General features: G+C 39.4%; 1 non-coding gene across 1 annotated transcript; it reads right to left on the bottom strand.

Annotated features, from left to right (window-relative positions):
* Window positions 1–13,167: 13,167 nt before the first annotated feature.
* Window positions 13,168–13,240, bottom strand: TRNAE-UUC. The gene has a single exon. It is a non-coding gene; the product is annotated as a tRNA-Glu (tRNA).
* Between the last annotated feature and the right edge of the window lie 436 nt (window positions 13,241–13,676).

Raw genomic sequence — 13,676 nt, 5'->3', positions numbered from 1 at the left:
AAAATATAGTAAGTCTCAATCACTGAAAATGGCAAATCCTAGATGTTCCGCTTTGTGTTGTTCTATGCTTTGAAATTTACCACATGAAAAAAATTATTAAATACTGATCATTATATACGTTTCTGTTACATTAGGATTAGAGGTAAGTTTTGTTTGTAAATAACTCCAAGAACAGTTTTTATATTTTATTTTCATGTTGAAAACCAGTCAGATTTGCTTCAGCCTCAATGAGTATGTTTATGTAAAAGTAAATTAACGCTGGAGTGAGTCTCACTTTTTTTTTTCTAAACAGGAAATGGGTTAAAAATTTTTATCACACAGCATAAATCATGGCACCTTCCTGAACACATGGACTTTTTTTACGACTAGCCTGAAAATGTATGCAAAATAGTTCTACCTCATATTTGTTTTCTAAGTAACTAGATTGAGCTGAAGGAAGATTGCATACCCTATGACAAACCACCAGAAATGCTTTGTGGCAACTGCTCTTCAGCAACTGATCCTTGTACCCCTGAAGCTTGGAGGCTGCACACAGCTGAAAGCAGCACAGGGCAGCAAGCAAAGCAGTCCACACTAGTCTCCGCCTGCTGCTGGATGGCAGAGGAGGCGGCATTCAGCATGCCTGTTAGGTGCACTTAGCATCAGAAAGCAAAAACTAATGCGTCACTCTGGCAATTTCCTTAGCTGAGATATTCAAGCTGGAAACAGATTTGCTTCAAGAGCTCTGGCACGCAGTATGTCAGCAACTCCTCTCCCTTTCTACTGAGGAAAAATATAGATTTTAAAACATCCGCCAGAGCTGCCGGCTTACAAGGGAATGAGATATCCAAAAGGAACTGATATGCTATGTATCTATGGAGTAGCCAAGCAACATAGAAACATTCTCTAATTTTAAAAGACTGACTAAAACCAGAAAAAAATATTTTAAAGATTAAAGCCATTTTTGATAAGTGCTCAAATTTCTCAAGATCTGCACTTACGAGCTACATAGGAAGTACAAGGAACCAGTTGTTTGCCAGTGTTTGCTAACAACCTCCTTCCTGCTTCAAGATGGCATGTCTCTCAACATGACAATCTAAGGAGGCAGGGAAATGACAAAAGAAATATGTGATCTGTTCTTGACAGAGAGCCTGAATCTCCTTCATCTAAACACAGCACCCCTAGTGCACATCTTTCTCGAAGAGAGATGACATCTCAGGGGCTGCAAGTCAAGCCCAGGGGAAAAGGAAAGACTAGACTTCATCATTTCATCACAGTGTTAGGGTAAACATATAATTTTCTCAAACACTCTTTGTACATATACTTGTTTTGGGTCCCTGAATGTATACTCTTCACACATTGGTAGATGAAAATTCATTTCAACAAAATGGCTCAACTGCACCCTCACTGACATGTTCAAAAACTTACAAGCAGAACTGAGAAAGGGAAGGGAAGATGGTTGAGAGGCAGGAGGATCCATAGTTTCACATAATAGCAGAAAAGAATTGTAATAAATGCTTAGGTATAAAATCACAGTATCTTCCCTGCAGTTATCTCTGAAAAGAGCAGAGGTTGGAAGATAAGGGAAGAGAAAGTGGAATCAATTATAAATTAATTGATATAAAAAAATAAACCCCAGAAGTAAATGCCAAGTTTCAAGCAGGTAAAATATATATGTATTATCCTTACCCTTTTCTGACTAATTTTATAACCCCGTACAATAGGAGCTGCTATCACTGCAGAACCAGGGTCAGCCATGGAAAGTCCTCGGTGAGACCAGCTTCCTGCCAGCTCTTCCCAAAGGCCCAGCAATAATGAGAACTTCACCAACCTGGTAATTCTGCTCTGTCCTCTCAGGTGGCTGGTAGGAAACCCTGGTTAAAATTATGTATGACAGCTATTTTCCAGCCCAGATATTTGTATTTTAACAGAAAGTCATGATGAAAAGTCTTCAAGACTTAAAAGCATGAGTCTCAAATGTATAATTTGGGGGTATAAAGAAAGCAGTAAGAGGTTATTCCAGCAACTTTAATATCATAATGTAAAAATAACCCTGTCTTCATAAGACTGACCTTTGGTATCTCTATTGTGCAAAGCAGGGTAAATCCAGGTGGCATAAAAGACAAGTAGCATTTAACATTATCCTGTCCATCAGAATTATGTCAGTTTAAATGTTTCAGTGGGTGTTGAAAACAAGTTATAAAACAAAGAAAAGCTTTCTTGAGGGGGGAACTATTACAGATCAGAAGAAAAACTTCTAGAATTTTCACAGCTTATAACAAATTATATGCCCTAGTCTGCTTTTACATTATATTCATCAGTTCTTCAATAAATATTTTATATGAAAATAACCAGCTACTTTAAACACACACACACACACACACACAAATTCAGAAATTAGAATTGCTGTTTTTAAAGCTGATAAAAGTAATAGCACATCAGTGTCTTCCAAAGGTAAAATTTGCAAACAAAACAGTCATTTTGGGTAGAGATGGGAGAAGATGGGAGCTATCACTGTGAATGAGGAACTACTCCAGAACAATCCAAATACTGATTAATAACAAAGGAATTGAATTAGATGCTCAAGGATGCTCATTTAGAAATCAAACTCCCGTCATCACCCCTGGAAGCATTTCTGGAAAATATCCCTTTGAATACAAGTTTTTGTCTTCAGAAGTAGCTGACTAAAACCAAATCAAACCAAAACAAACAGCAGACAGAGGATGAATTCTGCTTGGGCAGACACTGAGAGGGAATCAGTGCCTAAGTCACATTTCCAGGAGCCCCATGGTAAATGGGTTTTCACCAGGACCACCCTTGTCCCATTCAACAAGAACAGTGACATTTAGATTACTTCTCTGCCCCACCAAAAACAAAATAAAACAATCAACAGAGAAAGAACACATGTTAAGGCTTTAGTTCCTCAATTAAAGCATGCAAGGCATCTAACTAAATTATATGATGAAAAAAAAAAGCAAATCTACTTGCTATCTGGCAAAACCAATATAATTTAATGAGAACATGCTCTGTGCTTCATAATCTCAAGAGATTATGTTCAATGTGCTATATAACCAACTTTCCTATTCATAGGCAAATATGCATTTGTTTTTATAGAATAAGGATTATACTCCTTTATAAAATAGTGATTATGTCCCACTTTTTAAGTGCCCAGAGTTATTGCAATCATTTTATAATTCTTTGAAACAATTTCAATGGCTACATAACATTAAATCAAAAGAACAGGTTATTATTTACATCACAATTTTCTGTAGGACACTTCAATTGCTTCCCATGTACATTTATATTTATTTTATCTGATTACTTGATAAATGTTTGCCTCACCAGACTATAAACCCTTTTGTTTGTTTTTGGTCATTATTCACATTTAATAGCAGTACCCAAAATATAGTGGGTAGACTACAGCATCTGGATGAATCTATCCTTTGACTCTTGGCTTAAATCAGCCTCATCCACAAAATATCCCTGATCCCACACACAGCAGTATGTACTTGTTTTACTGCTCCCACCCACAGCTGTTTGTGGCCAGCACCTGGCCATCGCTTGCACCACTTCACTGGGTTCCATAGAGGTCAGGATCTTTATGCTCTGTGTAAAGTGCAGAGAGCACAACTTGACCTCCCAATGTTCTAGGATGTTTGATGGACTCCACTCTGTTTTGAGCTGCGTGCTAGATCGTTCTGGCCAACTTGAAATACAGGTGCCTATGAAGGTGAGAAAACTCTCAGTAGCCCCGTGCCAGATCTAGCTGTTGAGGGAGAGGCTGGGGTCACACCTCCAGACAAATTCTGCTGGTCCTGAGCTGCCCCATGTGGAGCGAGTTTCCTATGGAGGATACACCATAGAGACAGTTGGTTCTGCCTAGGGCTCTACCACAATTGCTGGTGTTATGGATGGAAAAAGGCCACAAGGCCACCCTTGAAGGTTGTGCTGCAGGTAGTTGGTGGTCTCCAAGTTGAGTAGGGGAATAGCAGGCACTTAGTCTGTTCTGCTGGCCTTCCACTCTGACTTTTGATCTTCATGCACTGATTTTCTATATTAGAGAATGAAGTAAAAGTGAGCATGACAGGTTCCTAACTCTCAACTGCTTTGAGTTGTCAGAGACCCTAGGCTCTACCTTGCTGGAAGGAAAGGATTGCCGCTGTTAGTGGGATCAGCTGAAGGCAAGGGCTGGGTATCTTGTAGCCCAGGAGCTGATTGGTAGCCTTCAATTCCTCATACTTTTTAAAGAACCTCCATACTGTTTTCCATAGTGGCTGTACCAATTTGCAATCACACCAACAGTGGTTCCCTTTCCTCCACATCCTCACCAACACTTGTTTTTTCATTTATTGATGAACACATCCTGACGTATGAAGTGACAGCTCATTGTGGTTTTAATTTGCCTTTCTCTGATGATTAGTGATCTTGAGCATCTTTTCATATGTCTATTGGCCATATTTCCTCTTTGGAGAAATACATATTCAGGTCCTCTGCCCATTTTTTAATTGATTTGTTGTTTTTGTTGTTATATTGTATGAGTTCTTTATAAATTTTGGATATTAACCTCTTATCAGATGTATCATAGGCAAATATCTTCTCTCATTAAATAGATTGTCTTTTCCTTTTGTTGATGGTTTCCTTTGCTGTGCAAAACTTTTTAGCTTGATGTAGTCCCATTTGTTTATTTTTTCTTTTGATTCCCTTGCCCAAGGAGAAATGTCTGAAAAGAAATTACTGGTAGCAATATCAGAGAGATTACGGCCTATAGTTTCTTCAAGAGGTTTTATGGTTTCAGGTCTTACATTTAAGTCTTCAATAATTTTGAGTTTATTCTTGTATATAGTATAAAAAGGTGGTCCAGTTTCATTTTTCTTTTTTGAAATGTGTCTGTCCCAACACCATTTGTTGAAGAGGCTGTCTTTACTCCATTGTATATTCTTGCTTCTTTTGTCATAGATTAGATGACCATAGAGGTATGAATTTATTTCCAGGCTCTCTATTCTGTTCCATTGATCTGTGTATCTGTTTTTATGTCAGAACCATGTTGTTTGGATTACTATAGCCTTGTAGTATAGTTTGATATCACCTAGTGTGATACTTCCAACTTCGTTCCTCTTTCTCAAGATTTCCATAGCTATTCGGGATCTTTTATGGTTCCATATAAATTTTTGAATTATTTGTTCTAGTTCTGTGAAAAACGCCATTGGTATTTTGATAGAGATTGTATTGAGTCTATAGATTGCTTTAGGTAGTATGGCCATTAAAATGATGTTGATTCTTCCTATCCATTAGCATGGTATATGCTTCCATTTATTTGCATCTTCTTCAATTTCTTTTTTCAATGACATAATTTTCTGAGAACAGGTCTTTTACCTCCTTGATTAATTTGATTAATTTGATTCCTGTGTATTTTGTTTTTGATGTAATTGTAAATGGGATCGTTTTCTTAATTTCTCTTTCTGATAGTTCATCATTGGTGTATAAAAAAGCAACTGATTTCTGAATATTAATTTTGTATCCTGCTACTTTACTGAATTCATTGATCAGTTCTAACAGATTTTTGGTGGAGTCTTCAGGGTTCTTTCTGTATAGTATCATGTCATCTGCAAATAATGACAGTTTTACTTCTTTCTTTCCAATTTGGATGTCTTTTATTTCTCTTTCTTGTCTCATTGCTGTAGCTAGATCTTCCAATACTCTGTTGAATAGAAGTGATGGAAATGGACATACTTATCTTGTTCTCGATGTTAAGGAAAACATGTTTAGCTTTTCCCCATCGAGTAAGATGTTAACTATAGGTTTGTCATATATGGCCCTTATTATTGAGGTATGTTCCCTCTGTTCCCACTTTGCTGGATGCTGGATTATTTTGAATGCTTTATCTATTGATATAATCATATGATTTTTATCATTCAATTTGTTAATGTGGTATATCACATTAATTGATTTGCAGATATTAAACCAACCTTGTTTCCTAGGAATAAATCCCACTTGATCATGGTGTATGATATTTTTAATGTATTACTGAATTTGATTTGTTAATATTTTGTTAAGGATTTTTGCATCAATGTTTATCAGGGATATTGGCCTATAGTTTTTTGTTTGTTTGTTTGTAATGTCTTTGTCTGCTTTTGGCATCAGAGTAATGGTGGCCTTAAAAAAAGAGTTAGGGAGCCTTCCTTCCTCTTGAATTTTTTGGAATAGTTTGAGAAGAATAGATGTTAATTGCACTTCGAATCTTTGGTAAAATTCACCTATGAAGCCAGTCAGCCCAGAACTTCTGTTTTTTGGAAGTTTTTTCATTACCAATTCGATTTTGTTGGTGACAATCAGTCTGTTCAGATTTTCTATTTCTTCTTGACTCAGTCTTGGGAGATGGTACATTTCTAGAAATGTATTCATTTCTTCCAGATTGTCCAATTTGTTGGCAAATAATTGCTCATAGTATTTTCTTATAATCTTTTGTATTTCTGTAGAGTTTGTAGTTACTTCTGATTTTATTTATTTGGGTCCTCTCTCTTTTTTTCTTGATGAGCGTCATTAAAGATCTGTCAATTTTGTTTAATCTTTCAAAGAACCAGCTCTTGGTTTCATTGATCTTTTGTATTATTTTCCTAGACTTGATTTTGTTTATTTCTTCTCTGACCTTTATTATTTCCTTCCTCCTACTCACTTTGGGTTCTGTTTGCTGTTTTTGTTCCAGTCCTTTTAAGTGTAAGATTAGATTGCTTATTTGGAATTTTTCTTGTTTCTTGAGATAGGCCTGTATGGCTACAAATTTCCCTCTTAGGACTGCTTTCACTGTGTCCCATAGATTTTGACTCATTGTGTTTTCATTTTCATTTGTCTCTAGGTATTTTTTTATTTCTTCCTTGATCTTATCGTTAACCCATTCATTGTTTAGTAGCATATTCTTTAGCCTCCATGTGTTTGTATATTTTCCAGTTTTTTTTTTCTTGCAGTTGATTTCATACAATTGTGGTCAGAGAAGATGCTTGACATAATTTTAATCTTCTTAAATTTATTGAGACTTGTTTTGTGGACTAACATGTGGTCTGTCCTGGAAAATGTTTCATGTGCTTCTTTGGGGTGAAACACTCTAAAAATATCAGTTAAATATAATTGGTATAGTGTGTCATATAAGGCTGCTGTTTCCCTTTTGATTTTCTGTCTGGAAGATCTGTCCATTGGTGTCAATGGTGTGTTAAAATCTCCTACTATGAGTTTATTCCTGTCAATCTCTCCCTTTTATGTCAGTTGATAATTGCTTTATATATTTAGGTGCTCCTATGTTGAGTGCATATTTGTTTACTGGGGTTATGCCCTCTTATATCAATCCCTTTATCATTATGTAATCATTTGTCTCTTATTATAGCCTTTGTTTTAAATTTTATTTTGTCTGATATAAGCATTACTACCTCAACTCTTTTTTTTTTTCACTTTAATTTGCATGAAATAGCTTTTTTCATCCCTTTACTTTCAGTCTGTGTGTCTTCCAATCTGAAGTAAGTCTCTTGTAGACAGTATATATATATAGGTCTTCTTTTCTTACCCATTCAGCTACCCTATATCTTTTGATTGGAGCATTTAATCCATTTACATTTAAAGTGATTATTGATAGGTACATAGTTATTGTCATTTTATTATTCATATTTATGAGTTATTCTCCCCTTCTTTTTACAAAAATCCCCTTAACATTTTTTAAAATTCTGGTTTGTTTGTGATGATTCCTTTAGCTTTTTCCTGTCTGGGAAGCTCTTTATCTCACCGTCAATTTTAATTGGTCACCTTGCTGGGTTGAGTAGTCTTTATTTTAGGTCCTTGTTTTTCATCATTTTGAATATTTCATGCCAATCCTTTCAGGTCTGCAAAGTTTCTGTTGAAAACTTAGCTGACATTCTTATGAGAATACCCTCGTAAGTAACTAGCTGCCTTTCTCTTGCGGCTTTTAGGATTCTCTGTCTTTAACCTTTAGCATGTAAATGATGATATGTCTTGGTATGGGTCTGTTTGGATTCCTCTTGTTTGAGACTGTGCTTCCTAGACTTGTATGTCTATTTCCTTTGCCATGTTAGGAAAGTTTTCTGTTAACCTATTCTTCAAATAGGTTCTCAAGCCCTTATTCTGACTCTTCTCCTTCCGGTACCTCTATGGTGAGAATGTTGGTAGGTCTCTTAAACTTTCCTCAGTTATTTAAATTCTTTTTTTTCTGTTGCTGTTCTGATTAGGTGTTTCCTGCTACCTTGTCTTCTAACTAACCTATTTGATCCTTTGCATCATCTAATCTTGTTGATTCCTTCTAGTGTATTCTTCATTTCAATAATTGTATTTTTTATTGCTGACTGGGTTTTTTTTTTTCATGGTTTCTATTTTCTTTTTCTTGCTTACTATCTCTCTGTTGAAGTCCTCACTGAGATCACCTATTCTCTCCCTCAGTTCATTAAGCATTCTTATAACCAATATTTTGAACTCTATCTCTGGTAGGTTGCTTGCCTCCATTTAATTTATTTATTTATTTATTTATTTTTTGGAGTTTTCTCCTGTTGTTTTATTTGAGGCACATTTCTCTCTTTTCTAATGTTGGTTGCCTCTCTGTGTTTGTTTCTATGTTACATCTCCCAGCCTTGGCCAGGTGGCCTTATGTAGTAGGTGTGCCTAGTGGTGCAATCTTCCTGATCACCTACATTGGGGGCTCTGGGTGTGTTCCTTGTGTGGGCTGTGTATGTTCTCCTTGTGTATTTTGTAGTTAAGCCTTGATTTCTGTTAATACATCAGTGGATGGGATTGATTCTCAGGCTGTGGGGATTGGCCACACTCACCGGGTATGAGTTGCTAGAGGCTGACTCCTCAGAGTGGTATTCACCCCAACAGATTTGTGAACCTCTTGGGACCACCTTTTGGATATGTCACTTATGGGGCTAGTCAGGTGGTGTTCTCTTGTGGTGTGACACCAGCCTGTAGGTATGTTGGTTCTGTGGCCCCTTGGGAGGGGTTCCCATGTAGACCAAGTTCAGCCACTGCCTTTGATTTCTCAGGGCTACCTGGTAGGAGCCACAAAGTAATCCGCAAATGGTTGCTGCCTATGCTGGATCTGGAGGCAAATGGGAGAGACCACGCTGCAAACCAAGTTTGGTTACCCCCAGTAGCAGGCCTGGGGTGGATTAATGAAAGCACCAGTATACCTCAAGGCCTGAGGCTAACTGCCAGTTGCTCGTAAGACTCTGCAGCTAAAAAGAGCTTTTTAGTAGTACTCGAGTTCCAGGACAGGAACTTGCACCTGGGATATTCCAGAAAAACCACCAGGGAGGACTAGAGGGGTGTGACATGCCATTTATTACTCACGGGGAAGGGAAGCTTCAGCAGCAGCTGGTTGGAGCTGTAAGAAAAGGCACCCAGCCAAAGGCAAGCAATATTTTTATGCCCACAAGCAGAAGGAGGAGTAATCTCATTGGGGGAGCAGCCTCCTTCTCAGGCAGATGGGAGTAAGATGTGCTGCTTGGTTACAGGAGCAGACAATGTCCATGAGAGCAGCAGAAAACATCCTTAGAAACAGGCACTGCCAAAAGCCCTTTGTGTACTGCCTTCATTGGCTGCTAGCCAGATAGCTAGCAGTTTTCTGAGTACGTAGAAGGGCTATGTTCTGAATTAACCTCGTAGGCAGGGATCCAAGGAGTCACTGGGGGTAAAGTGAGCAGATTTCCCCTGTCCAATGCAGATTGAGGTTTCGTGCCAGTGCTGAATCTGCGGCTTCCTGCAAAAGTCTCAGATTGCAGGAAGGACAGCTGCTGCCTGCCTCGGGCCCACAGACATCCAAGATCTGTTCAAGAAATACTGTAGCTCTGCATGGGGCTTGTGGCATGCCACCTAAGTCTCTCCCAGGATGCACAGGCTATGCATGGGTCATGCAAGCTGAAAGTTGTTGTTTGCTATTTTGTGGCCCAGGGAAAGCACAAGGTGGGGCTAGTTGCCTACAAATGAGCTTGCCACTGGTAATTTGTGGGCTCAGTAGTACGGGGTTTCAGAGAGACATGGGGTGGAACTAGCTGATCTTGTCAGACCAATGCAGATTCAGAATTGTTGCCAGTGCTGAGCCTGTGGCCTCTGGCAAAATTTTCACATCACAGCAAAGCCAGCCACCATTTGCCTTGAGCCTATAGACGCCCAAAATCTGCCAAGAGATTCTGTAGCTCAGGCTGGCATTGGCCGACCACCAAATTCTCTCCCAAAATGCGCAGGCCAGATGTGGGCTGTGGGAGATGAGAGATCTTTGCTGTCTAATTTATGGCCCAAGGAAAGCACAGGGTGGGACTAGCTGCCTGGCAATAGGCTTGCCTGGGTAATTTGTGGGTGGGGTGGTGTGGGGCAGGGCATGGTCTCAGAGAGACATGGGATGGAGCAAACCCATCCTGTCGGGCTAATAAAGATTCAAAATTGCTGCCAGTACTGAGTTTGGGGGCTTCTGAAAAATTCACCGCCTGCCTCAGGCCCGCAGACCTCCACGATCTGCCCAAGAGACATTGCAGCTCGGGCTGGCATCCGTGGCCCACTGGCAAAAGTCTCCCCCGAAATGCGTGGACCACACAAGCCAAAAGCCATTGCCTACCTTTGAATACTGGCCCCCAAAAAGGCTCAGGGTGAGGCCAGCTTCCTGGCAACAGGCCAGCAGCTGGCAATTTGTGGGCTGGATGGAGCAGGGCCCCAGGGAAACAGGGTGGAGCAGGCGGCTCTCACCTGGCCAATGCAGCTTCAAAATTAGCCGTTTAGGGGAAGAGTTCAACACATGTGTAGGGTTGACTCAGAACAGAGCCCTTCCACATGCTCAGAAGATTGATAGCTATCCAGCCAGCAGCCAAGGAAAGCAGAACACAAAGAGCTTTCAGCAGTACCTACTCCCAAGGACGTTTTCCACTGATCCCATGGATGTTATCTGCTCCTGTAACCAAGCAGCATATCTTGCTCCCATCCATCTGAGAAGGTGGCTGCTCCCCCAGTGAGATATTCCCTCCCTCTGCTGTGGGCACAAAAAACTCTGTTTGCATTTGGTCAGGTGCAGCCTCTTTCTGCAGCTCCAACCAGCTGCTGCTGAAGCTTCCCTGCCTCATGACTAATAAATGGCATTTCTCACCCCTCTGGTCCTTCTGGTGGTTTTTCCGGAATATTCAAACCCAGGTGCAAGTTCCAGGTTTGGTGCTCCTGCATTACAACAGGCAAAATGGCACCTGTCTATAGACTGCCCCAGAGATGGGCCCGACAAAGGGACAATGGCAACTGTACCTCCAGTCCTTGCCCTGGTGCGACACTTCTCAGTCTTTTCCTGTATGTCACTTGCACCTCTTGAGTTACTGACCCACCCCCAGAACCCAAGGTGAGTGTGAGAGTGAGTGAGTCTGTGTGTGGGCCCTTTAAGGAGACACTGGGTTTTCAGGTTCCTTACATCTCACCCAGATGGCCAGAATCCCCACTGATTTTTACAGTCAGATTTTGTGGGAACTCCTCTTCCTGGGACTGGAACCATGGGTTGGGGAGCTCCTATGTGGGACTAGGACCGCTTGTTCCTTCAGTGGGGTGGCCTCTGCAGCCACGCTCTCCCTCCTGTTGCTCAACTACCATGTGCTGTTGACGGACCAGTCTGTTTTGTGTCTCAGCCCTCATACCTATCTCAATATGGCTTTTTCTTTATATCCTCAGATATTTGTGTTATGATCAGCTAGACTTTAGGTGGTTCTCCAAGTTGATTGTTTTATAGTTTGGTTGTAATTTTAAGGCAGTCTTGGGAGGTGGTTAACCTCACTTTTACTTAGCTTGCCATCTTGTCTGTAGGTACCCATCTCAGTATTTTTAAATGTAGAGGTTGCAGCTGTAGCTTGAGAAAGCAAGTCTTTTATTTCTTTTTAAGCCAACAATACATTGTGCTCTGTGTCAAACTATTCAGCATGAATAGAGGGCCGGGTGCTGAATGAGTTCTCCCTATTCACACCGAGTAGTGTAGGCCAGTACCTCAGAGGAGGAAACCAATTTTATATATAATTTTCTTTTTCTCTAAAAAAATCTCATTTAACATTTCTTGATAGGCAGATCTGCTGGTGACAAATTCCCTCAATTTTTTTTTTAAATCTAGAAAGTGTTTATTTCTCCTTCATTTTGAAGGAAAATTTTGCTGAATACAAAATTCTAGGTTGGTAGAGTTTTTCTTTCTTGCTTGCATGGTTTCTGAAGAGAAGTCTAAAATAATTTTTATCTTTGTCCCTCTAAAGGTAAGGTATTTTTCCCTCTCTAGGCTTTTTTCAAGATTTTCACTTTCTCTTTAATTTTTCTACAGTTGAATATGATATGCATAAGTATCAATTTTTTGGTATTTGCTGAGTTCCTGGATATGTGATTTGGTGTTTATCATTAATTTAGGAAAATTCTCAGCCATAATTACTTCAAATACTTCCATTCTTTTCTCTCTTTTTGCTTCTTTTGGTATTCCTCTTATGTGTATGTTATATCTTTTAAAAGTGTGCCACACTTCTTGAACATTCTACTCCATTTCTTTCCCTTTTTTTTCTTTGCTTTTTAATTTGGGGTGTTTCTATTGATATATCTTCAAGCTCACTGATTCTTTCCTTGGCATGTTCAGGCTATTAATAAGTCCATCAAAGGCATTTTTCATTTCTGTGACAGTGGGGTTTTATTCTAGCATTTTTTTTTTTTATTCTTAGAGCTTCCATCTCTCTGCTTACATTACTCCTCTGTTCTTGAATGTTGTCTACTTTTGTCATTAGAGCCCTTAGCATATTAATCATACGTATTTTAAATTCATGGTCTGATAATTCCAAAGTTTCCCTCATATCTGAGCCTGGTTCTGATGTTTGCTTTATCTCTTCAAGCTATGTTTTTCCCTTTTTAGCATGCTTTGTAATTTTTGTTGAAAATGGACATGTTGCACTAGGTAAAAGGACTGAAGCAAATATGCTCTTTTTTAGATTTTTTAAATATATTTATTTATTTATTCTAATACCCCACTCCCCCAGTTCCACCCCTGATCTACGATGTTGCCGTCTCCCCTTAGGAACTGGATCTCTAAAGGTGAGGTATCTCCTCCCATGTGCTTGTTGCGCACACCCGGGGCCTGGCACATTCAGGGGGCCTAGCACACCCATGGCCTGGAGCACCTAGGGCCTGGCACGCCCAGGGTATGGGCCATGGCTCCGTTGGGGATCAAACCCAGGACCTTCTGCGTGAAAAGCAGATGTGATAACCACTACTCTATGGAACCACACCACAAGTATGCTTTTAATGTAAGGTTTTATATATCTGGCTATAAGTTATATTGTGTTTACTCTTTGATGTGACTACAGATGTTAGAGGCTAAAATTTCCTCCCTGTACTTATTTTTTTCTTCCCCATTGTCTCTGGGTTTTATTAGAAACTTCTTAAATAAGATTTGAAGCTTGCAAGTAAAATCTGTTATTGTTATTTTTTTTTTAAAGTTAACACCAATCCTTCTCAACTCTTCCAAAAAATTTAAGAGGAAGGCACACTTCCAAAATCATTTTATGAGGTCATTTTATACCCTGATACCAAAGCCAGATAAGGAGATTATAAGAAAATTATAGACCAATATTCCTGATGAATACAGATGCAAAATTTCTCAGCAAATTATTAGCAAACTGAATTCACCAACACTTTAAAAGGATCATACACTGTGATCA

The sequence above is a fragment of the Pteropus alecto genome, unplaced genomic scaffold (genome assembly GCF_000325575.1).
Source record: "Pteropus alecto unplaced genomic scaffold, ASM32557v1 scaffold121, whole genome shotgun sequence".
Lineage (NCBI taxonomy): Eukaryota > Metazoa > Chordata > Mammalia > Chiroptera > Pteropodidae > Pteropus > Pteropus alecto.
This window is presented reverse-complemented; position numbering and strand designations above follow the sequence as displayed.